Source organism: Parasteatoda tepidariorum, chromosome 2 (genome assembly GCF_982258835.1).
Source record: "Parasteatoda tepidariorum strain Cologne lab strain chromosome 2, Ptep-v5.0, whole genome shotgun sequence".
In the NCBI taxonomy this organism is placed as follows: Eukaryota; Metazoa; Arthropoda; class Arachnida; order Araneae; family Theridiidae; genus Parasteatoda; species Parasteatoda tepidariorum.
The window spans coordinates 20282183-20306259 of record NC_141756.1 but is presented as its reverse complement, the minus strand read 5'-3'; the positions used below and the strand labels follow the sequence as shown (position 1 = coordinate 20306259).

The window sequence follows — 24077 nt, the reverse complement described above, 5'->3', positions numbered from 1 at the left end:
TTGAAGTCAAGCATGTCATATTTTCTGATTGGTTTAGGTATTTTCTGAAATAATACCTTGATATTTTTGGCAGCGATAGGATGGCGTGGAGTTGACTTGTCATTCATCCATTCATATCTCACTTCACGAATTCTTTATTTTGTAAATAATAAACTTTTGTTCCATATGGAACTTAATTATACATTGTTTTCAGAATCATGCCTAAAGATTCAAGTCCATTGACATACTATTTTTACTTGGGAGATATTATTTGTATAGAGCTAAGAAAATATATATTTCAGATTCCTCCAGCCATTTCTTAGTTGATGTAATATATTTACTTGATTTTTTTAAAATACATTTTTACTTTCACTTCTTGTCAAATTCGTCGATATACAAAGAAGTTATGTCTTACATAATAGCGGAGTTAAGAATGAAATTGTAAGTTCTAAAAGGGAATTAATTATTATACGGTCGTAAAATATAAATTCAAGTAAAATTGAAGTAAAGGTTTAGTAGTTAGTGATGACTCTTTGAAAAAGTGTACGATTAGATGGGGTATATGTAAAATGATAATAAAGCTATGAGATGAAAAAGATTATTATACCAAACGATAGTTTTCGTAAAAGACATCCCCTTTCGTGAATGTCTGTAGGTACTGATATCAAATCAGTGTTTTTTCCTGGGGTTTATTCCCCATAGCAGAAGCATCCCCCATGTTATTCTATGGACAGTTCAGTCCTGTATAAAATCGTCAATTTTCAAGATAATAACGTTCTTTTTTTTTGGAAACGAAAGAAAACACTGGAAGTCTACACTGGTAGTTAATAAAACCTTTCTACCTACTACGTTCTATATTAAAGAAACTAGTTTATATTTCATTAAATTAGTTCATTTGTTAAATTGCAATTTGAAATGAATTAATTTTTAGTCTTAGGCTCTCAAAATTTACTGTACAGAAGAATCTATTATCAAGAAAAGTCGTTTTGTGAATCCTTTTATTATTTTGTGAAAATTATCCTAAAATATGTTTCAAGGAGATGGGAAAAAAAGTTTTAATTTCTTATGAAACATCTTTTTTTAGATAGACATAAAATTTCTTTAAATTTTAACAAAAAAAGTAAATTAGTTCGTAATAAAAAAATATTAATTTAATATAAGAAAAACAATTCTCCAGTTTTAAATTTCAAAAAAAAAAATTTGTATGCTTTTTCTTTTAGGTTAAAAAAGTGCTGTTCTAGAATTTACTTTTTTAATTTTTCGATAAATAATTTTCGCTTACAAGTATTTATTTTCGAAAACTAAACATATTTGTTTAAGAAAAACTGCCTCAAAATTTTTTTTCCTAAAATATATTTTTATGTTACAGGAAATATAAGTTTCAGTTTTTGCGAATCAGGAAAAAAAAGATTTTGCGATTAAAATGAAAAATTTTGTTCTAAAATTTTATTTTTTAAGAAAAATATTCTTATGCGCTTTAATAAAATGATTATTTTTCGGAAAATGTTCTTTATTTTTAAATAAGTTTTTTGTGTGAAAATAAGTATCATTTCTTTATTTTTTTTTTAAATTAAAATTTAGGACAGATATTTTTCTAAATATCAAGAAATTATTTCTCTAAAAAATATATTTATCTTTTTATGTAAGTATTATAGCTACGTTTAAACATAAATGTATAATATATTTTGTAAAAGTAAACGTGCCAGTAAAAATGAGACTGTCAGTTCTCAAATTAAACAATTACAAACTTGAAGAAAACGTTATATAATACAATTTTATTTTTCAAATTTAACAGTAACGAGTTGTTTTAAATAGACATATGCATTCACTAGGTAAAACTCCAATAAAAAAGTGATCAGTATGATGATAAAATGCTCTCTGAGGCATTTCACTAAGGGACATAATGAGAATTAATTTGATATTAGATAAAGATTTTATTGTTTTTTATACGAATATGCAATTCACGAGGAACAATTCCGAATGTATCATTAGCTTAAATGAAAAACATGCTGCTCCACTAAATGTGAACGCCTGTTAATGAAATGCAACTTAACCCTGCATTGGCCATCAAACATTATGAAGTATATGATAATGAGAAATAAAGGAGAATAATGATTTTCCCGTTAACATTATGATTTTTAAACAACTTCGTTAAACATTATGAAGTATGATAATGAGAAATGACGGAGAATAATGATTTTCCCGTTAACATTATGATTTTTAAACAACTTCGTTAAACATTATGAAGTATGATAATGAGAAATGACGGAGAATAAGGATTCTCCCGTTAACATTATGATTTTTAAACAACTTCGATAAACATTATGAAGTATGATAATGAGAAATGACGGAGAATAATGATTTTCCCGTTAACATTATGATTTTTAAACAACTTCGTTAAACATTATGAAATATGATAATGAGAAATGAAGGAGAATAATGATTTTCCCGTTAACATTATGATTTTTAAACAACTTCGTTAAACATTATGAAGTATGATAATGAGAAATGACGGAGAATAATGATTTTCCCGTTAACATTATGATTTTTAAACAACTTCGTTAAACATTATGAAGTAGGATAATGAGAAATGACGGAGAATAATGATTTTCCCGTTAACATTATGATTTTTAAACAACTTCGTCAAATTTTAATGAGATCTGAATTAAGATTAAGGTAGAAAAGTGTATCACGTGCTGAAGACTATTTTTTAGAATGTGTTGGTTTCAAAAAGTTCAAACAAGTTATCAATGAACAATGCGAAGTTATTTCAAATTTTTTTTTTAATAGAATAGGAATAAAATGCTTCCTAAGTAGTGTTTTGCAACGAAAAGCACAATTTGAGTCACAGAAATAATGTTAATATATTTTTTTTAAGATTTTTTTTAGGATAAAGATGTATTTGGGAGAGATAAATTAGCAGATTTTTTTTTATATTTTACAATATCAAAAGTAGAATTGCAAGCATTTATAAAAATAACCATATTCTAAATGATTTTTTTATTTTTCCTTTCATTATTTAAATACTCATGGTATACGGAATTATTTTAGAACTTAGCACAAATTGGGATGCATCTTAGTAATAGTCATTTTGGGGTATTTAGAGCAATTAGGTCAGTCTACGAAAAATATGAATACAGATGTGAACTACAATATATTTTTCAAATAAAATATTGAGTGAAGTGAGTGATGTGAATTCTCAGATGCTATTAAAAAAGTAAACCTAAAGTACTATCAACATGTGTCACGGAATTATTTTAGAACTTATCACAAATTGGGATGCATCTAAGGAAGCTGTGCATGCATCTTAGTAATTGTCATTTTGGGGTATTTAGAGCAATTAGGTCAGTCTAAGAAAAATATGAATACAGATGTGAACCACAATATATTTTTTAAATAAAATATTGAGTGAAGTGAGTGATGTGAATTCTCAGATGCTATTAAAAAAGTAAACCTAAAGTACTATCAACATGTGTCACGGAATTATTTTAGAACTTATCACAAATTGGGATGCATCTAAGGAAGCTGTGCATGCATCTTAGTAATTGTCATTTTGGGGTATTTAGAGCAATTAGGTCAGTCTAAGAAAAATATGAATACAGATGTGAACCACAATATATTTTTTAAATAAAATATTGAGTGAAGTGAGTGATGTGAATTCTCAGATGCTATTAAAAAAGTAAACCTAAAGTACTATCAACATGTGTCACGGAATTATTTTAGAACTTATCACAAATTGGGATGCATCTAAGGAAGCTGTGCATGCATCTTAGTAATTGTCATTTTGGGGTATTTAGAGCAATTAGGTCAGTCTAAGAAAAATATGAATACAGATGTGAACCACAATATGTTTTTTAAATAAAATATTGAGTGAAGTGAGTGATGTGAATTCTCAGATGCTATTAAAAAAGTAAACCTAAAGTACTATCAACATGTGTCAATAAAGTAATTATTTAAACAAAAATCAGAAGATCCTGATACAAATCATTTTAAAATATAGGATTGAAATCAGTGTTTAAAATAGATGATTCATCGAGAAGCTACTAAATTGCTGGAACGTACAATAAATTTTTATATTAACTTAATTCAAAATAATCCCAAACTGAATGAATTGTGCTTTTAAATCTGTGTATTTTTTAAGTTTCTATCATGAGGAATAATCATGTTTATTGTTTTCAGCAATTAATCTCAACGGAAAGTGTCAAATTATTGATAATTACAGTGATTAAAAATCTAACATGCTTTTCTTTGTTGGAAATTTTTTTTAGAAAATTAAAAGTTTTATACATGAATCTCTACTATTAAGTGTAAGATTAATGTAGACCTCAAGCCTAAGATACGATTATTAATGTCTAAGATATGATTATTATTATTCGAAATATGTTGTCTGCCCAAATCAAAAAAAGAAAAAGAAACTACGTAATAATGAAACCTAAACATAAAAAACACATTAGATATCAACAAAAAATGTTCGTACATGAACGGGAAAAACAAGATCAATAGAGAAGTTTTTGTTAAAAACTGATGAAAAATACTTCAACGTTTTTAAAATTAAGAAATTTAAATTATATTGTGAGTTTGAAGAACAAGTGCAAATTATTATTTACCTTAAAAATGTAATATTGTAAGATTAAAATTTAAAAAAATATTTTCCTAAAAGTCTTTTAACGTAATGAACCTGAGCAATGTGACTTAGATATATTCAAGTAAATATTACAAAATGATGATGTTGTAAATAATTGAAACTCATAAAAAGCAAAATATAGTTTTGAAAAGTAAAAAGCATATTTTTCAGAAAGATGCACAGAATATAACTAACATTTTTAAAAGTAATTTAAGCATTGAAAAGAAAATTACTATGCACATTTACTTTACAAAATACTTAAATCTGAATTATTATCTGAATTGTAACGTCGTGCTGGTTTTATTTCTACGCCATAATATTAGTATTGCGTTTTTCGTGTTGCGATGTCAGTTATCATGAACTTGTACTTACTCTGATGTCGCTATTTATGTGTGAATGTAAGAACCAGAATAAATTAATAGCTTTTAAATTAGTTTATATTTAATATGAATAGGTTTAATATAGATAATCTTAATATTATTATTATTAATATTATTTCATAGTAATTAATATATCTATAAATAAATTGATAAATTTAGTGAAAATTATTTTAATTAAATTTATATTTTATAATAATTTGAATTAGTATTAAATAAAAAAAGAATATTATGTTTGTTGTATGTATTCATATGAATTAATAAATATTTTAAGAAAGCATCATATATTAAAAAGTCTAAGATTTATTGTAAATAAAAGTATTTGATTTCGTATATTTAAATAATATAAATTAAAGTATATTATGTTTTGAATAATATATATTATTTAATAATATTAAATGTTTATTAATAAAGAATTTTCTAATATACATAATTTTTAAGTGAGTATAAAATAAAATAATTAATAATAACGGGTATGTAAATTGTTATGTTATTGTATATTATGTACGTATGTAATGTCTGTTAATGTATGTTAATTAATTTTTGTAATAATTTTTTTTAAAATTAAATAAATCAAATTAAGCAAAACCTTTTTTATCTAAAAAATTTAGAATTACTATTAAATTCTAAATTTTTACTAAAAATTTATTATTTAACAGTAATTCTAGAATTATTATTAATTACAATTACTAAAAAATTTTGAATTATTTATACTATTAGATACGATTATTAAATTGATTAGTAATCTTATATGTATTGGATTTCATCATTTATCGGTAAATAAAATAATTCTTAATAATGAATTTCTATTTTACCCAGTGTGGGGATCAAACCTACGCCAAAATTATCCTAAGAACATTTTACTTATCTTTTAAAAGCTTGTAGGAAAAAAATGAGTCCCTCAACCTACTTATTTAACAGGGGTGAGTATTCATTCTCTTCTGATAAGCTCTAGCCCTACTTAATTTTTATTCCAACTTTTCCTCTTTGATTTTTATTTCTATTCTAAATTTTTCTACTAAAAATTAACTTAATTATAATTACTTAACTTTTCTACTTACTACTTACTTTTCTACTTACTTACTCTATTACTTACTTTCTACTTACTACTTACTTACTCTACTTACTTACTACTACTTTCTACTTACTTTTGACACAATATTACTTCATTGACTTAATTCGTCTACATTAAGTACTCTTTATCATTTTCATTGATATTTCTTATGTTATTTTGTAGTTTCACAGCTATCCCTTCACCCCCCCCCTTCTTTTTTGATTTTATTTAAGAGATTTTTTTATCGGTTATTATTTAAGAGCAATAGGAATATCAGTTATCATTTAAAATTAATGGGAATAATTATTTATTAATTTACGGAACTATTTTTGTTTCGTCACTTAGAAATTGTTTCGAATCTCGCAAATTTTATTAACATAATACATGAACTAATGTTCTGAGAAACTTTAAAGTTGATTTTTTATCAAAAATGTGATAATTTATCACTACACTAAAGTGTGGTTATTTATTTTTCTTATTTAGCAAAATTTGGAATATTTTATTCTGTTTTTTTAAATAACCAGAAGATTCCATTTCAAAAATTCTTAAATCTGTTGAATTTTTGGTTAATTTGTTTTCTACATCACTTTAATTTTTTTTATATTTTTTTACTTCCAATTTCCTCTTACTATTATATTAATCCTTATCATTTTACTTATTTAAGACTTAAACTTATTATTTCTTGAAAGTTTATTCTTTCTGTTAATTTATTAATTTTCAATTGGGAAGTTTTAATTAATTCTGTTATTATTTTCTAGTTTAACAATTTGGAAAAACTAAATGAAATTCAACCTTGTGAATTTTTTGTTCCTCACTCGCTGCATTTTTACTGATATGTGTAAAAATTTAACGTAACATTAATGTAAAAATTTAAGAAAGATTTTTTGCTTTTGTCGAAAAATTTGTTAAAATTTTTTTTGAATGAAGATGCATTTAAAGCGTTTTTAAATAACGTATGAGTACTCTGCTGCTTGACATACTTTCTACGTCACAAAAAAAAAATAAATAAATAAAAATATTAATTTGCTCCTCCCTCAAAGCGACGCCCCCAAAGTGCGAGACTTACCACTGATTTTGCCAATTTGGGTTTTTTCCCTGGGTATGGCGTTTTCTTAAGTTAAAACTCAGGTATGATGGATTTAATGAAATTTTTACTTTTGAAAACGTGAAAGAAAACAGAAACCTCAGCACAATGGCTGCTTATTTTTGTAGTGCCACATCTTTATCTAGAATAAAAAATATTTAAATTTCATTTGGAAAAAGAAGCCCAAACAACATGAGACATTTAGATACATTTTGTTGATGATTCAGAGATGATTTCAGGTCTTAACGAAAGTGGAATAATTTCTGCTTTCGATTATCGATTCAAGTGTTTTTTCAATACCCATACATACAAAAATAATTCTCACCAAAAAGCATAAAATAATGGCTGCTAGTAATGTATCATAAAGTAAAGTCATAAAGTCCCTTGTATCCCGAATCAAATACAAATAAATCAATAAGTTTTCTTTTAAAATAATGCATTCCATTACTGACATCAATTTTATTCAGCATTTATATTTTTAACGCTTTTCAAAAAGCGAACGGTCCCAAAGGAAAAAAAGAAAAAAGAAAATTTCGAACAAAAAAAAGAAGGCAAATCTTTTTATCATATAATTTTTTTTAAAAAAATGTAAAAGAAACCTTTTTTAAAAAAAAATTAATGAAATCTAATGTTCGAGACAATGGAATAGTGTGGAGTTAATTTCATGCGATAAAAGAAAGAATTGTAAAAGATCAGTTTTTAAAACAGAGAAATAATCGAAAGAAAAAAAACAAAACATAATAGCGTAGTAGACTATTTGATTTCAAATGAAACTCATGGGCTGCTATACAACTCTTGTCATTACAAATACGAAGTATATTGCACCTATCAGAGGTAGTTTGAAGAAAAGGAATCTTAACATACTAAAATTTATTTTTAAACTATTTTGGCCTACCACTAGATATAAAAAATGCGCAAGTTTATTGGAAATGTCACTTCATTTCTGTTATTTCGTGATGAGGTTATTAAAGTAACAAGTAATCCAACTTGATTAGTGTGGTGATTGTTTTTTTTTTCTTTCTAAACATTTATGTTTTAATGAGTGTTTCTTAGTTTAGGAAATTTGATTATAAGCAATTTTGCTCACCGCTACATATAAATGAAACAAAAGGTCATTAAAAAAACGCCTCTTTATTCTTGCTTTCACGTGGTGAAGTCTGTAAACATTGGCAACAACAACTGAATTTCTACCAGCTTTAGTTTTTAATAATGTGCAACTTAGTAAAAAGTTTTAAAGAGAGCCCAGAACTTTTCTAAACAAACCAACTAGTCCGACTAGCTGTAGAACTACAGCGGTTGACACCTCCCCTTGATGTCATACCGTCCACTGTTTTAAATTTTGGTATTTTTAGGGCAGGTTTCGGGGAGTAAATATTTCAGGCATACAATAGGGGTGAATCTTCTTCCCGACTGTTAGCCAATGAAAATGCTCGAAGCACCATGGCGGAATATCTAAAACCTCGATAGCGGTCGTCTTTGGTTGTTCGTTTGATTTTCGTTTCATCTGTATTTCTTGTACTGTTATTTTCGTTGGCTTTAATTTATAATAAGCAGAGGAAAAAAAATCAGATATGGATAATTATTTTTTGATATCTACAAATCAGGATATTGTGAAATCCATGAAATTACTTTTTTTTTTGCTAATAAAAGTGTTCCTAAAACTTGGTGAAAAATAAATAAAATAAAATTGAAATGATTTATAAAAAGATAATCCACTGAAAACGTGATAAATTTATACATTTTTACGATCAGGGGATAAAAATGATGTAAATTATGCAAAAGTGAGTTTCGGTGGTAATTAATTCGATATCATTGATATTATTTTTGATAAACCAAATAATGTTATAAAAGGGAAAGAAAATGTAAGGCAATAATAAACAAAAAATAGAAGCATTGCGGTAGGTGTGTAAGAAAAATAATTCTTTAGTGGGAATATTATAAATAATTATTGTAACATCATCTTAGTTCGACTATTCGTAATAATTAGACTATTCGTGCTTTTAGTAATTATTGTAATAGTACTTCGTTTCTGACAGGGAGAAAAAAATTGCCAAACGATTATTGACGTGAATCGTATTTGAGTGAGTTTATGTGGTGAAAAATGCATGAAGAACTGAAGTTTTCTTCAATGATGGAAAATGTTTTTTTTTAAAAAAAAATTTCTAACTAAGTAATTCAAGATTAAAATATTGATATTAAATGAAGTAGTACCGTCATTATTTTCAAGAATTGCGCTATCGAATGCGCCAAAGCGGGGTTTTTTTACTGATTCAGAGAACAGTAAAAAAATCCAATACTACAGTACTTTATATAATACTAGCTGAATACCCGTTCTTCGCAGGGGGTGAATAAAAAATAAGTGAAGAATCAATAAATCAGAGTAAAGAAACACTACGAAATCATGCTCAAATACTGAAAAGCATATACCGACACAATTAAAGAGCTCAATGGAAGAACCCTCTCGGGGGAGCCTGTAACCCCTAGAGAGCGCGTCCCCAGGTGGCGGATCGGGGAATGCCTCCATCGGCTAATACCTTTGGGTGGTAGGAGGGAAATAAAATACCTCCCGCGGACCAACAGGCAGAAGTCCAACCTCTTCGTAGGCTCTGGCAACCCCCCTCCTCATGATGTTTTCAAAAATCAAAGCCCAAGATCAAATAACTAATCTTGACATCGATAGGAAGACAGCCACTACTCTCATCAGACTAAGAACAAAACATCATAAAAACATGAAAATTTCTACAGATAAGACTAGAAAATATCAAAACTGTGGCAACTGTCTTAATGTGGAACTGACACCATATCATGTTTTTAACTGCCCTGCAGTCGCTGCAGGCCTTCACCTTTTAAACTACCCCACAGAAGAGGATTTGTATTCTTTTAATGCCATAGAAATAACAAAAACTATTCAAGCACACCATGAAATATGATTCTATAGAGGATACGACACCAACCAACCACCAACCAATGGAAGAACCAGGTAAGTTACATTTTTGGGGATTTAATGAATAACTGCTTTTGCCTTCTTTTAAATCTTAACATAACTAATCACATAAATTTTTAGTATGCTAGCATGATTTTTATTTCAAATTGGGTATAATATGAAAAAAACACAACTACTTCGATTTAGTAGGAACAACATATGACGCAATGCTAAACGAATGGAATTTAGTTGTTGTTTATTTAGTTATTGTTATTAGTAGTTGCTGTTATTTGTTTCAGTTGTTGTTGTTCATTTAGTTGTATTTAGTTTCAATAACTTTTCTTTATAATGCAATAAAATCTGGCGAGCAGCTATTTAAACGATCGAACACTTCGTTTGTTTATTTGTGGCTTGAAGTTAGGCTCGCAGAAAATGCCGTTCATGGGTTAAATTTAGTAGGAACAACACAACCTGTGACGTAGGCTATATTATACCCAATTAGGCAATAAGGTTCTATTTTTTAGGTAATTTGGTTTTACATAAAATTAGGAGCAATAAAGCAAAGAATGCAATGAATCATTCTGAAAATGTCACTTACTTACTTCTTCCACTAAGTTTTTCAATTAATATAGTTAAAATAATTTCTTTTTTTATATTTACGAGTAATATGATTTGTTGCCCTTTTTGGTGGTATCAAATAATTTTCTCGGGCACATATCCCTTTCGAGGAGATGTAAAACACTTCTTCCTAAAATATCGGTATTTAAACTGTTTACTATTGGTTCTATTTTAATCACCACCAAACATATCATTATAATATTTTATGCTTGTATTAGCATATTTGGTACTTACTACATAACCCTTTAACATTTAAGTTTTGTAAAAAATATATTTGTCAGTGTATATACCAACTAAAGCCGAAATTCCTTTTCAATAACGTTTAATTCATATATATACACTGTCGGTAATATGTACTACAGGTATTATGGTAATTGGCGAATTGGTTTTGATAAGAATTCTACAACGGATTTTCCGTAGTTTCAGAAAATATTTTCTCTAGTGGTAGCTAAGATAGTGTATTAATATTTTAATGAATTTTAATTAAAATAACTTTTTTCCACCACTACTTAATACCTTAACAATAAATTAAAGGTCAGATAGAGAAATTTTCATGCTCTAAAATCCTTATAAAGTTCTTAATTTTCTTTTTCCTTCTTAAAAAAAAAATAATAATAATAATAAAATTTAGCTTTAGTTGGCTGTGTGCCACTGACAAATATGTATATAAACTCAAATGCTGAAGGGTTATGTGACAAGTATCAAATATACTAATATAGGTATAAAATACTATATTGGTGATTTTTGTTGCAGTTGTAATAATCACCGATACGTTCTGTGATTGTTATAACTGAACCAAAACTAAGCAGTTTTAATACCGAGGGAATTAAATGTTTTACGGCCCCAGCCTCTCGAAAGAAATACGTACCTGAAAAAAATCATTAAATAGTAGTAAATTTTAACTATTATGAATTGGCCGCAAGCAATAGCATCATGTCAAGTGATGCTAAATACATTCTATCTTTATTCCAATGGTATGAATTGCTAACAACAAGCTTTGCTTACTTCAATAACGTAGAGCCATCGAAGATTACAACATATAATATTAAATAAAAAAAAAATGAAATTATTTTAGCTACATTAATTGAAAAACTTAGTGGAAGAATCAGGTAAGTGACATTTTCAGAACGAAAAAAGAAGTTGTATCCGAATTATTTTATTACCAATTTATTGGAAGGTGGGACTTTTAATTCTTTGCTTTATTTGGTTTACCACTGCCAGCTTACTACAAACTAATACGGATTAGTTATGTAAGGATAAAAAAAAATCAGCAAAAGCAGTTGTTACATTTAACATACCCATATTGAGGCAACCACTTTTTGTTATTTTCTCTAATTAATTAATTCCCCTAAGAATGCCATTCACCTGGTTCTTCCATCAAGCTCTTTAATTGTGTTGGTATATGCCTTTCAGTTTTGAACATGATTGCGTTGTGTTTCTCAGTACTGATTTATTGATTCATTTTTTTTATTTTTTATTCACCCTGTGCGAAGAACAGGTATTCAGTTAATATAAAATTTTTATAGTCGTATGAAAGTTTAAGTGCTCATATGAGCGATTTCGAATACGTAGGTAGTAATAATTTCGTATTTAAAGTATCGAGATATCAGAAACGATGTGGAAATTGAACTGTTAAGAAGATAATGATTAATAAATTATGTAAATATACGATAGCCTAAGTCGCGAATTGAGCGTATAAAAAATTAATAGTCAAATTTGAAGTTCACGTTCCGTAATAACATTGTACAGTACAGAACCCGTTATCCGGAAATCAGAAAACCGGAAAACCAAAAAACCGGAACGAAATTCGGTAAATTTTCCCGCCATTTAAAAAAAAAATTTTTTTTTCCTCATAAGATTTTAGGATTTTTTTTTCTTTTTTGAAAGATGTTTACCATACCATCTTTTTAGAAATAATCATTACTGTATTACTTCATCGTTTTTTCTTCTTTTTAAGATTATTTCCTAATATTTTTTTTTTTAGTTGAGTTTAACAATTTTGTAGCGATTCAGAAAACCGGAAAAATCAGTTATCCGGAATAGCGATGGTCCCGGATAATCGGTTCCCTACTGTATTAAAAATATCGTTATTTGCAAAACTGTGTGAAAAAGATCGTAAAAACGAAGAATAACTGCAGAAAAAGGAATGGAAACGGATGTAGATGAACGATGGAATGGTCGGGAATGCAGCCCGTCCAAAGGTGATTACTTAAATTCAAAATTCGGATGTAGAAATGTTTTACAAAAATCCGAATTTAATAAACCATGTTGAAACAGCCAAAAATAACTAAATAAATAAAAAAAATGAATGAAAAAAATCATTTTTTAAAAATGATCGGAAAAGGAGATGAATTTAAGACGAAATCGACGCAAACTGAACACGCAAAAAAAAAAAAAAAAAATTATTACTCTAATATAAAATTAAAAATATAAAAATTCAGAAAAAATGCCAAAAAAACGAGAAATAGTTCAAATAACTGCCGAGATAAAGATCGGCAAACGATGCTGATTTACGATGGAATCGTTGTTAATCCTGCGCTAAATAGTAATCACTCAAATTCGAACTTCAGGTGTCGCAATATTATTGTATTAAAAACACCAAAGATCGAAAACTCTTGTGGAGATCACAGAAAAAAGAATAAATATCGAAAAAGTGATCAGCAAAAAAAAGAAAACTTACGATGAAATCGTCGTTAATGACTCAAATTTGAAATTCGCGTGTCGAAATAACAATGTATTAAAAATTTTTAATTTGAAAAATCATGTGAAACAAGACGAAATGGAGTTCAAAAATTCAGACCATCAGAAGTTACTAAAACAATTTCCGCTCCCATACTTTTTTGTAACTAGCGTTTTTAATTTTTATTTTTTTTTAAACTAGCAATTTGCTAGTCGAATAAATCACGCTCTGGCTCGCTGGCTGTCTCTAATAAAAATTATTACTCTAACATTTTTACCGCGAAATAAATTCAAGCTTAATTGATGTCAGATCGAAAAGTTTAGATCAGGGTTGTGCTCTCCCCTTTTGAGAGCCACCCATAAATGTTCATTAATTTTAATCTTAAGCTCCACTATATTATTTAGACCACTATATTATTTACTCCACTACATTATTCCACTAACTATATTAACTCCACTATAATAATTCCACTTTTTTCTTAGTTCCTCGGCCCAAGACCAATCAAGACTTTTTAAATCATAGATAAAAAAGTTTAGAACTGTGTTATGCTCTCTTCTTTTTAAATCACTGATAAAGAAAAGTCTAGGTCTGTGTTATGCTCTCCGCATTTGAGAACCGCTCATAAATATTTATTTTAATCTTAAACTCACTCCATGACTCCAACTTTTTTAGTTCCTTGTCACAAGACCCAATGGTCCTCCCTTCCCCCATGACTCTATAACCAATCAGGACTTTTTAAATCACCGATAAAAAAAAGTCTAGATCTGTGTTATGCTCTCCTCTTTTGAGAACCGCCCATAAATATTTATTTATTTTAATCTTAAACTCACTCCATGACTCCACCTTTTTTAGTTCCTTGGCACAAGACCCAATGGCTCTTGGATGGAATATCCCAATGGCCCTTTCCCTATGACTCTAAAACCAATCAGGACTTTTTAAATCACTGATAAAGAAAAGTCTAGGTCTGTGTTATGCTCTCCGCATTTGAGAACCGCTCATAAATATTTATTTTAATCTTAAACTCACTCCATGACTCCAACTTTTTTAGTTCCTTGTCACAAGACCCAATGGTCATCCCTTCCCACATGACTCTATAATCAACCAGGACTTTTTAAATCACAGATAGCCAGTGCTTTCCCAACCCCACCCGTTTTTCCATCTTTCGTGTTGTTGCTAATTAGCCATTGGATACACCAAATCGAGCCACAGATTCACCATTGGGTGGACCAAATCGAGGAGAACACTAACTGACAAAAAGTCTTATATAACGAAGGAGATAGATCCTCCGTCTTCAATACCCAAACAAGAAGGAAGATTTTCAGAGGTGAATTGAGTGATGTAACTTTACCTGCGATAATTTACGTCACACCCCATTTTTTCAGGAGACTATCTATCCCCTCTAATCCCCAGTAAAAACCAGTTTCTGGGAGAGGTAACCTATTTTTCTGAATAGAATCCGTTCTTTAGAGAGAATAGTTGAAGTTACTGTGCTTTGTTCGTGAGATACCCGATTATAAAAAGTATTTTCCCCGAAAGAAACATTCCATCTGATCTGACCACTTAGAAGACTTGACTCTGCTAGGCTCCACTATACTGAAAAGTAGTTACAAATCTCCTGACCAGTCATGAGCTAGAGGAAAAGGCATTGGTAGATTTAACTTGAACGTTGCCGGCAGATCGCATACATAAGTGGTTGAAATTACCGGCTACGCCTTTGAATTAATTTATAGGATCAACAGAAAAGGGTATTTAATAATATTTATACAACTTATACATAAATGAATTATGCTTTTCTAAAACACACATTGAGATAACAGACAATTTTTTTAAAAAAAACACACCTGCACTCGAGCATAATGGTTTTATTTTATTTTATAACCGTCGTTGAACAGCCGACCCAATTTTATGGGTTTACGACTACTAATGTTCAACTCCGTAGCCTTGTAATTTTGAACCCAATCCAGAAGACAAGGGAACTCCTGGATCGAGTATTGGGAGAAATCTGCCTTCGCGGAAGACTTTTTGATGGAGCTCTTTACATGGAGAGGAAAACTACGAAAGCCTCCCATAGTTAGCCTGACGGCAAGGGGACTCTAACCCATGATCCGTCTACCACTGAGGATATTTCACGTCAGCGCTGTGGTCGGTGCAAGCCGGATGCGGAATTCGTATCGACTGGGATTCGAACCCGGTTCGCCTCATTGGAAGGCGAACGCTCTATCCTCTTGAGCCATCGCGGCTCAGCATAATAGTTTGAAAAAAAAAATCGATTTCTCCTTTAAAAAAAAACGGGTTGTTTTCAACTGTAAAATTTAAACGGATGATTGTACAAACACAAATCTAGGCTTATTTTGTAGATAATACTTACAGTCGTAACTTTTATTATTGAAATGTCTTTGTCAAATGAATAGTTCAATAAATAAAATGAGTTTTTCCTAACCATCACAAAAAAAACAAATAAATAAAAATAAATAAGAAAAGAATGAATTTGTATAATTTTGGTAGCGATTATAAAAGGGTTAAAGTAAGAAACCATAAGTAATAATTCTTTTAGATAAAATAGGAATAAAATATCAAATTGAAAAAGAAAAAAAACTTTATGAAGAAAACGACTTTCAGATAATTCAATCATTAATCAATCAAATCATATTACCAGAAACTAAGATAAAAAAAAGCAAATTTAGTAATTAGAGTAAAGTTAATGCTTATTAACTTTTGGAATAAAAAAAATATACAGAATTAAAGAGTTTGGCTATTATGAAAGAGTAATAATTATTCTATTTTTTTTAAATTATATTATTTATCCATTTCATGTTCATCATGTGACAAAAGCCTTGAAGGCATTTTCATTCTTTATTCAATATGTTAGTAAAAAAAAAAAAAAAAAAAAAAAAAAAAAAAAAAAAAACTAATTGAGAATTCAGTTATATAAGTAGTTTAAAAACAAAACTTAGATATTGCTACTTTTAATATTTCCGAATCTAGTTTTTTGGAACTAATTAAAACTTCGGCTAGTTTTAGCTTTTGATATAGAGCATTAATCTTAGCTTTTTTATAGATGCGTTTAAAGAAACGATAGATATTTTTCAAGACCTAACTAGGAAAACTCATTTCTGAAAATAAATTTGTTTAAAGAACCTGCAACTTTTACCATTCATTTTCAGCATGACGTATGGCATGTGAAAGATACTTTTTTTGACCTCTGTGGGATATATATGTATATTTTTTAAATATTTTGGCAAAATTTTATAAAGCAAAATCAAAGCAAATTACACAAATTTTTTATACTCTCCTCTAAGTTATATTTTGCGTTTCGAAATTGCCTAAAAAGAGTTGCAAAACTACATTTCGATGTCTTTAATTTTTATTTGGTCAGCCAAACTCAGTTTTTTTTCTTCTTTTTAATGATTTTTGCTGATTTCTGGTGACGTTACTTAAATTTTACGTTATAGGCTTATACTTGATTCTATTTTTAGATCAAAAATTGATCTCAAACTTAAAATATGATGATGACACACAAGTTATAACAATTTTTTTCTAAGAACAGCTCTAAAAAAAGTGTAATCTTCACTTGTCGGCACTGAAGAAGTTTTTAGGTAGTGTTTGCATTGTTTTTTCTGTCTTATCACCTGACTCCAATTTTATACTTTAGAAACACCAGTCGAGATTTCAGAAACGATGTGGAAATTGAACTGTTAAGAAGATAATAATTAATAAATTATGTAAATATACGATAGCTTAGTCGCGAATTGAAAGCATCAGAAAATGATTAGTCAAATTTGAAGTTCACGTTCCGTAATAACATTGTATTAAAAATATCGTTATTTGCAAAACTGTGTGAAAAAGATCGTAAAAACAAAAAATAACTGCAGAAAAAGGAACGGACACGGATGAAGATGAACGATGAAATGGTCGGGAATGCAGCCCGTCCAAAGGTGATTACTTAAATTCAAAATTCGGATGTAGAAATGTTTTACAAAAATCCAAATTTAATAAACCATGTTGAAACAGTCAAAAATAACTAAATAAATAAATAAAGAAATGAAAAATTTTATTTTAAAAAATGATCGGAAAAGGAGATGAATTTAAGATGGAATCGTCACGAATTGAACATGTCTAAAAAAAAAAATATTACTCAAATATAGAATTAAAAATATAAAAATTTAGAAAAATGTCAAAAAACGAGAAATAGCACAAATAACTGCCGAGATAAAGATCGGCAAACGATGTTGATTTACGACGGAATCGTTGTTAATCCTGCGCTAAATAGTAATCACTCAAATTCGAACTTCAGGTGTCGCAATATTACAGTATTAAAAAGACCAAAGATCAAAAAATCATGTGGAGATCACAGAAAAAAGAATAAATATCGAAAAAGTGATCAGCAAAAGATGAAAACTTACGATAAAATCGTCGTTAATGACTCTAATATGAAATTCGCGTGTCGTAATAACAACGTTATTACGAAAAAATTTTTATTTGAAAAATCATGTGAAACAAGACGAAATAGAGTTCAAAAATTCAAACCATCAGAAACAATTTTTGCTCCCATACTTTTTTGTAACTAGCTGTTTTTTTTTTTTTTTTTTTTTTTTTTTAAGTAGCAATTTGATAGTCCAATAAATCACGCTCTGGCTCGCTGGCTGTCTCTAATAAAAATTATTACTCTGTCAATTTTTACCGCGAAATAAATTCAAGCCTAATTGGTGTCAGATCGAAAAGTTTAGATCAGGGTTGTGCTCTCCTATTTTGAGAACCGCCCATAAGTATTCATTAATTTTAATCTTAAACTCCACTATATTATTTACTCCACTAACTATATTAACTCCAACCTTGGTTCAATAGTTCTCCCTTCCTCCATGACCAATCAAGACTTTTTAAATCATCTATACATAATAATAAACGCGGCTGTGTGTGTGTGTCTGTAATCACAATATATCGCCCCAGAAGCCTCGCCCGGGCGCGAAACTCGGCCCATAATTGTGTTTTGACATAATGAAGAAGTATTTTTTTTCTTTTTCAAAAATTTTGATTAGTTATTTAGTTATCAGTCATTTTGTAAGTCTATGCTTTTCGTCTGCTTTTTCGTCTTCAAAGAGCCATATTCAAAAAACTATTAAAAAATGCATATACTTTTCCCCACTCTTATAAATGTATGCTAATGCGAACCTCACAATTGAAATATTAATTTTCGACAACTTAAACCAATAATATACGAAGGAATTAATAATTTAATTGTAAAGTTCGCATTAGTTTTCATTTATTAAAGTGGATAAAGTTTAACTTTTGTATTAAAAATGTGGCAACATATTCGATACGTAAATAGAACGCTTCGCTTTGATATATTTGTCGCTGTTCATAATTGTTATAATAAGTTTTTCTTCTTCTTTAAACGCTCTATTTTTTTTTCCTTAAGCGAAGACGATAATTTTTATAGCGATATTGTAGTACTTTGTACAACTAAAAATTCTTTTCACAACACTTTAAAAATATTTACTTTATTTTCTTTATATATACAGAGAACAGTCGGCAAAGAATTCGATTAGGTTGAAAAACATTTCGCTAAAAAGGTACGAATTCCAAAAGAAAAAATAAACAACTTAAAGAATAAAAATGCTGATGCCAGCCAATTTTTTGAAAGTTAACTTAGAAATAACAAACCAAACGATGTTAAATAACAAACCAAACGATGTTAACAAAATGACGTAGAAAGCGCAACTAGATCAAAATTATACAAGCACAACTAGATCAAATTATAATACCTGAGTGCTTGACGTAACAGATATAGAAATAGAATTTGATACCATAAAAAATTATATAGAAATAGAAATTGATACCATAAAAAATTTATTCGTTTTCGTGTTCTTTTCATGTATTTAGCATTTTAGTTTTTTTTCTTCTTAAGCGTTGTAGCTATGTAATTTCAAACATCCTCAAGAGCTATAACACATCTGCAGCAGAACTGGATATGAAGACAAAATTGCTGGACAGGAACACTTTAATTGTCCACTAATCTTTAAAATCTTCTAATCTTTGTCCACTATGTTTTAAAAAACTTTATTTGTGAAAACCTTCAGCGTGGCGGACAGCTGGCCGCCTTAGGCGGCTAGTAGATAATAAAGTTTAGAACTGTGTTATGCTCTCTTCTTTTTAAATCATAGATAAAAAAAGTTTAGATCTGTGTTATGCTTTTCTCTTTTGAGAACTGTCCATAAATATTTATTTATTTTAATCTTAAACTCACTCTATGACTCCCCCTTATTTAGTTCCTTGGCAAAAGACCCAATGGTTACCTCGGCTCAATGGTCCTCCCTTCTCCAATGACTGTATAACCAATCAGGACATTTTAAATCATAGATAAAAAAAAAAAAGGTTTAGGTCTGTGTCATACTCTCCTGTTTTGAGAACAGCCAATAAATATTTATTTACTTTAATCTTATACACACTCCATGACTCCACCTTTTTTAGTTCCATGGCAGAAGACCCAATGGTCCTCCCTTCCCCCATGACTCTATAACCAATCAGAACTTTTTAAATCACTGATAAAAAAAAAAGTCTAGATCTGTGATATGCTCTCCTCTTTTGAGAACCGCTCATAAATATTTATTTATTTTAATCTTAAACTCACTCCATGACTCCACCTTTTTTAGTTCCTTGGCACAAGACCCAATGGTTATCTCTGTCCAATGGTTCTCCCTTCCCCCATGATTCTATAATCAACCAGGAGTTTTTAAATCACAGATAGCCAATACTTTCCCAACCACACTCGTTTTTCCATCTTTCGTGTTGTTGCTAATTAGTCATTGGATACACCAAATCGAGCCACAGATTCGCCATTGGGTGGATCAAATCGAGGAGAACACTAACTGACAAAAAGTCTACAATAAAGAAAAAGATAGAATTCTCCATCTACAATACCCAAACAAGGAAGAAGATTTTCAGGGGTGAATTGAGTGATGTAACTTTACCTGGGATGATTTATGTCATACCCCATTTTTTCGGGAGTCTATCCCCAGTAAACACCAGTTTCTGGGAGAGGTAACCGATTTTTCTGAATAGAATCCGTTCTTTAGAGAGAATAGTTGAAGTTACTGTGCTTTGTTCGTGAGATACCCGATTATAAAAAGTATTTTCCCCGAAAGAAACATTCCATCTGATCTGACCACTTAGAAGACTTGACTCTGCTAGGCTCCACTATACTGAAAAGTAGTTACAAATCTCTTGACCAGTAATGAGCCAGAGGAAAAGGCATTGGTAGATTTAACTTGAACGTAGCCGGGTGATCGCATACATAAGTGGTTGAAATTACCAGCTACGCCTTTGAATTAATTTTAAAGGATCAACAGAAAATTATGTTATTTAATAATATTTATACAACTTATACATAAATGAATTATACTTTTCTAAAACACACATTGAGATAACAGTCAATTTTTTTTTAAAAAACACACCTGCACTCGAGGATAACAGTTTTATTTTATTTTATAACCGTCGTTGAACAGCCAACCCAATTTTATGGGTTTGCGACTACTACTGTTCAACTCCGTAGCCTTGTAAATTTGAACCCAATCCAGAAGACAAGGGCACTCCTGGATCGAGTATTGGGAGAAATCTGCCTTCGCGGAGGTCTTCTTGATGGAGCTAACCCGCATTTGCGTTACATGGAGAGGAAGACCACGAGAACCTCCCACGGTTAGCCTGACGGCAAGAGGACTCTAACCCATTATCCGTCTACCACTGAGGATATTTCACGTCAGCACTGTGGTCGGTGCAAGCCGGATGCGGAGTTCGTATCGAATGGAATTCGAATCCGGTTTGCCTCATTAGAAGACGAACGCTATATCCCCTGAGCAATCGCGGCTTAGCATAATAGTTAGAAAAAAAATCGCGATTTTCCCTAAAAAAAAGCGGGACGTTTTCAGCTATAAAATTTAAACGGATGATTGTAGAAACACAAATCTAGGCTTATTTTGTGAATAATACTTACAGTTGTAACTTTTATTACTGAAATGTTTTTGTGAAATGAATAGACCAATGAATAAAATGAGTTTTCCCGAACCAGCACAAAAAAAAGAAAGAATGAATTTGTATAATTTTGGTAGCGATTGTAAAAGGGTTAAAGTAAGAAATCATAAATAATAATTTTTTAAGATAAGAAAGGAATAAATATCAAATTGAAAAAAAAAAACTATATGAAAAAAATGACTTTCAGATAATCAATCATTGATCAATCAAATCATACTACCATAAACTATGATTAAAAAAAAAAAGCACATTTATTAATTAGAGTAAAGTTAATGCTTATTAACTTTCGGAATTAAAAAAAAAATACAGAATTAAAGAGTTTGGCAATTATGAAAGAGTAACAATTATTCTATTTTTTCAAAATTATATTCTTTATCCATTTCATGTTCATCATGTGACAAAAGCCTTGAAGGCATTTTCATTCCTCATTCAATATTTTCGTTAAAAAAAAAGAAGAAAAAAAGTAAGAAACTAATTGAGAATTAAGTTATATAAGTAGTTTAAAAACAAAACTTTGACATTGCTACTTTTAATATTTCTGAATCTAGCTTTTTCGAACTAATTAAAACTTCGGCTAGTTTTAGCTTTTGATATGGAGCTGATGCATCATTTAGAGCATTAATCGAAGCTTTTTTATTGATACGTTTAAAGAAACGATAGATATTTTTCAAGACCTAACTATGAAAACTCATTTCTGAAAATAAATTTTTTTAAAGAGCCTGTAACTTTTACTATTTATTTTCAGCATGGCGTATGGCATGTGAAAGATATTTTGTTTTGACCTCTGAAGGATAATTTTTTATTTTTTTTTTATTTTGGCTAAATTTTATAAAGCAAAAGCAAAGCAAATTACACGAATTCTTTATACTCTCCTCTAAGTTATATTTTGGTTTTGCAATTGTCTAAAAAGAGTTGCAAAACTACATTTTGATGTCCTTAATTTTTTAATTGGCCAGCCAAATTCAGTTTTTTTTAAAAAAAATTTTTAATGATTTTTGCTGATTTCTTATGACGTTACTTAAACTTCACGTTATAGGCTTATACTTGATTCTATTTTTAGATCAAAAATTGATTTCAAACTTAAAATATGATGATGACACGTAAGGTATAAAAAAATTTTTCTAACAACTGCTCTAAAAAAACGTGCTATCTTCACTTGTCGTCACTGAAGAAGTTTTTAGGTAGTGTTTGCATTGTTTTTCTATCTTATCTCCTGACTCCAATTTTATACTTTAGAAACACCAGTTTTGTAATACCTGAACCAAATATTTAGACTGAAATTGTTTTGGTTACCTAATAATCTTCGGGAGATTTTGAATCAATTGTGCTTTGAAGGTCCCTCCACTCCTAGTAAATTTTTAAGTTTAGCAAGGTATTTTTAATTTACTTAGTATTTTTGTTTTCCACTCCCTCAAATCAGAATTTCTTGGATAGTGAGGCTTTCATATCTTAATGTTTCCAATTTTTTATCTAACGATAATTCCATGCAAAAAATATTTTTGTAAATATTTATTATTATTTTATTTAATAATAGTCCGGAAAAATTTGGAATTATAATTTACAAAATTTTTGAAAATATTTTTTAAAAAATGCAATTTTACTTGGCAAAATACAAAATTTGAGCGAAATCGGTCGAATAGCTCCTGAGAAATCGAACTTTGAAAAAGTCTTTTTTTTTTTTTTTTTTTTTTGTAATTAGATTTATCTTTGAATAAAAATTAATTGCATAGTTGTATGTAAAAGTTTTTCAATTCGTGAATTTATTCAACCACAAATTCCTTTTCTTTTTTTTTAAGTAATTTTCATATGACATTTTGTGTTTTTTAGGTCCTAGTCCGTATACTGCCGTACAATTTAAAATAGAGGTCATAAGTTCTTTCTCCGAATTGTCATTTATATTTTTTTGTATTTTCAGCCACATCTTGGAAAATAATTCTATAAATTTAAAATTTTCTCTCATACAATTATAGAAAGAAAAAAAAAAACGTTCAAATATAATTTTATGCGAAATATAATATAATAACAGCTATTTTTTTTAATTATTTTCATTAATGTTCAAAAAATTTTGAAATAATTAAATATATTTATATTTCAAATAATGTTTATCTTACAATTTAGGAAATAAAACATAAATATCTCCACATAATTTTATGAGGAAAAAAAAAAAACTTTTAATAATTAGATGTTTTTTTATACAATAACATGATTTTTTGTGATGGAAATATATTTTTATAAAAATTTTAAAAATCTTAATGAATTAATTAATTAAAAATCTTAATGAAAAATTTTCCAGCTAATCTTGTCCCCTGAATAGAAATTCGATTTTCAGAAATTTGGGGTTGCTGATAATCAGTAGTCACTCAATTAAAAACATATTAATAATATTGAACATAGTAAGAGACGGCATTTCAAGACGAATTTTAAGAGTAACAGAATGTTTCAAATAGAGATAAATACTTCAAAAAAAAATTTCTTTTCTTAAAAAATTTGCTTCGTTTTTTTAAAAAAATTATAAGCCTGAAAAAAGTGAAATAATGTGAATTTCCTGATATACATTACTTTAAAAAATTAAAACGCATTGATTTCTTTTTAAGAGAAAAATATTAGAAAAATAATTCTTAAACACATTTAGTTATTAAGTTATTTTTGTGTTTTGAAACAAGTCAAATGCATTTTCTAATTTCGATGAAAAATTAAATAGGTAATTAACATA

At 28.8% G+C, this 24077-nt stretch overlaps 1 long non-coding RNA gene across 1 annotated transcript in view; it reads right to left on the bottom strand.

Annotated features, from left to right (window-relative positions):
* Positions 1 to 24077, bottom strand: part of LOC139424947 (uncharacterized) — a 71332-nt gene that overhangs the window by 47126 nt on the left and 129 nt on the right. The window lies entirely within an intron of this gene.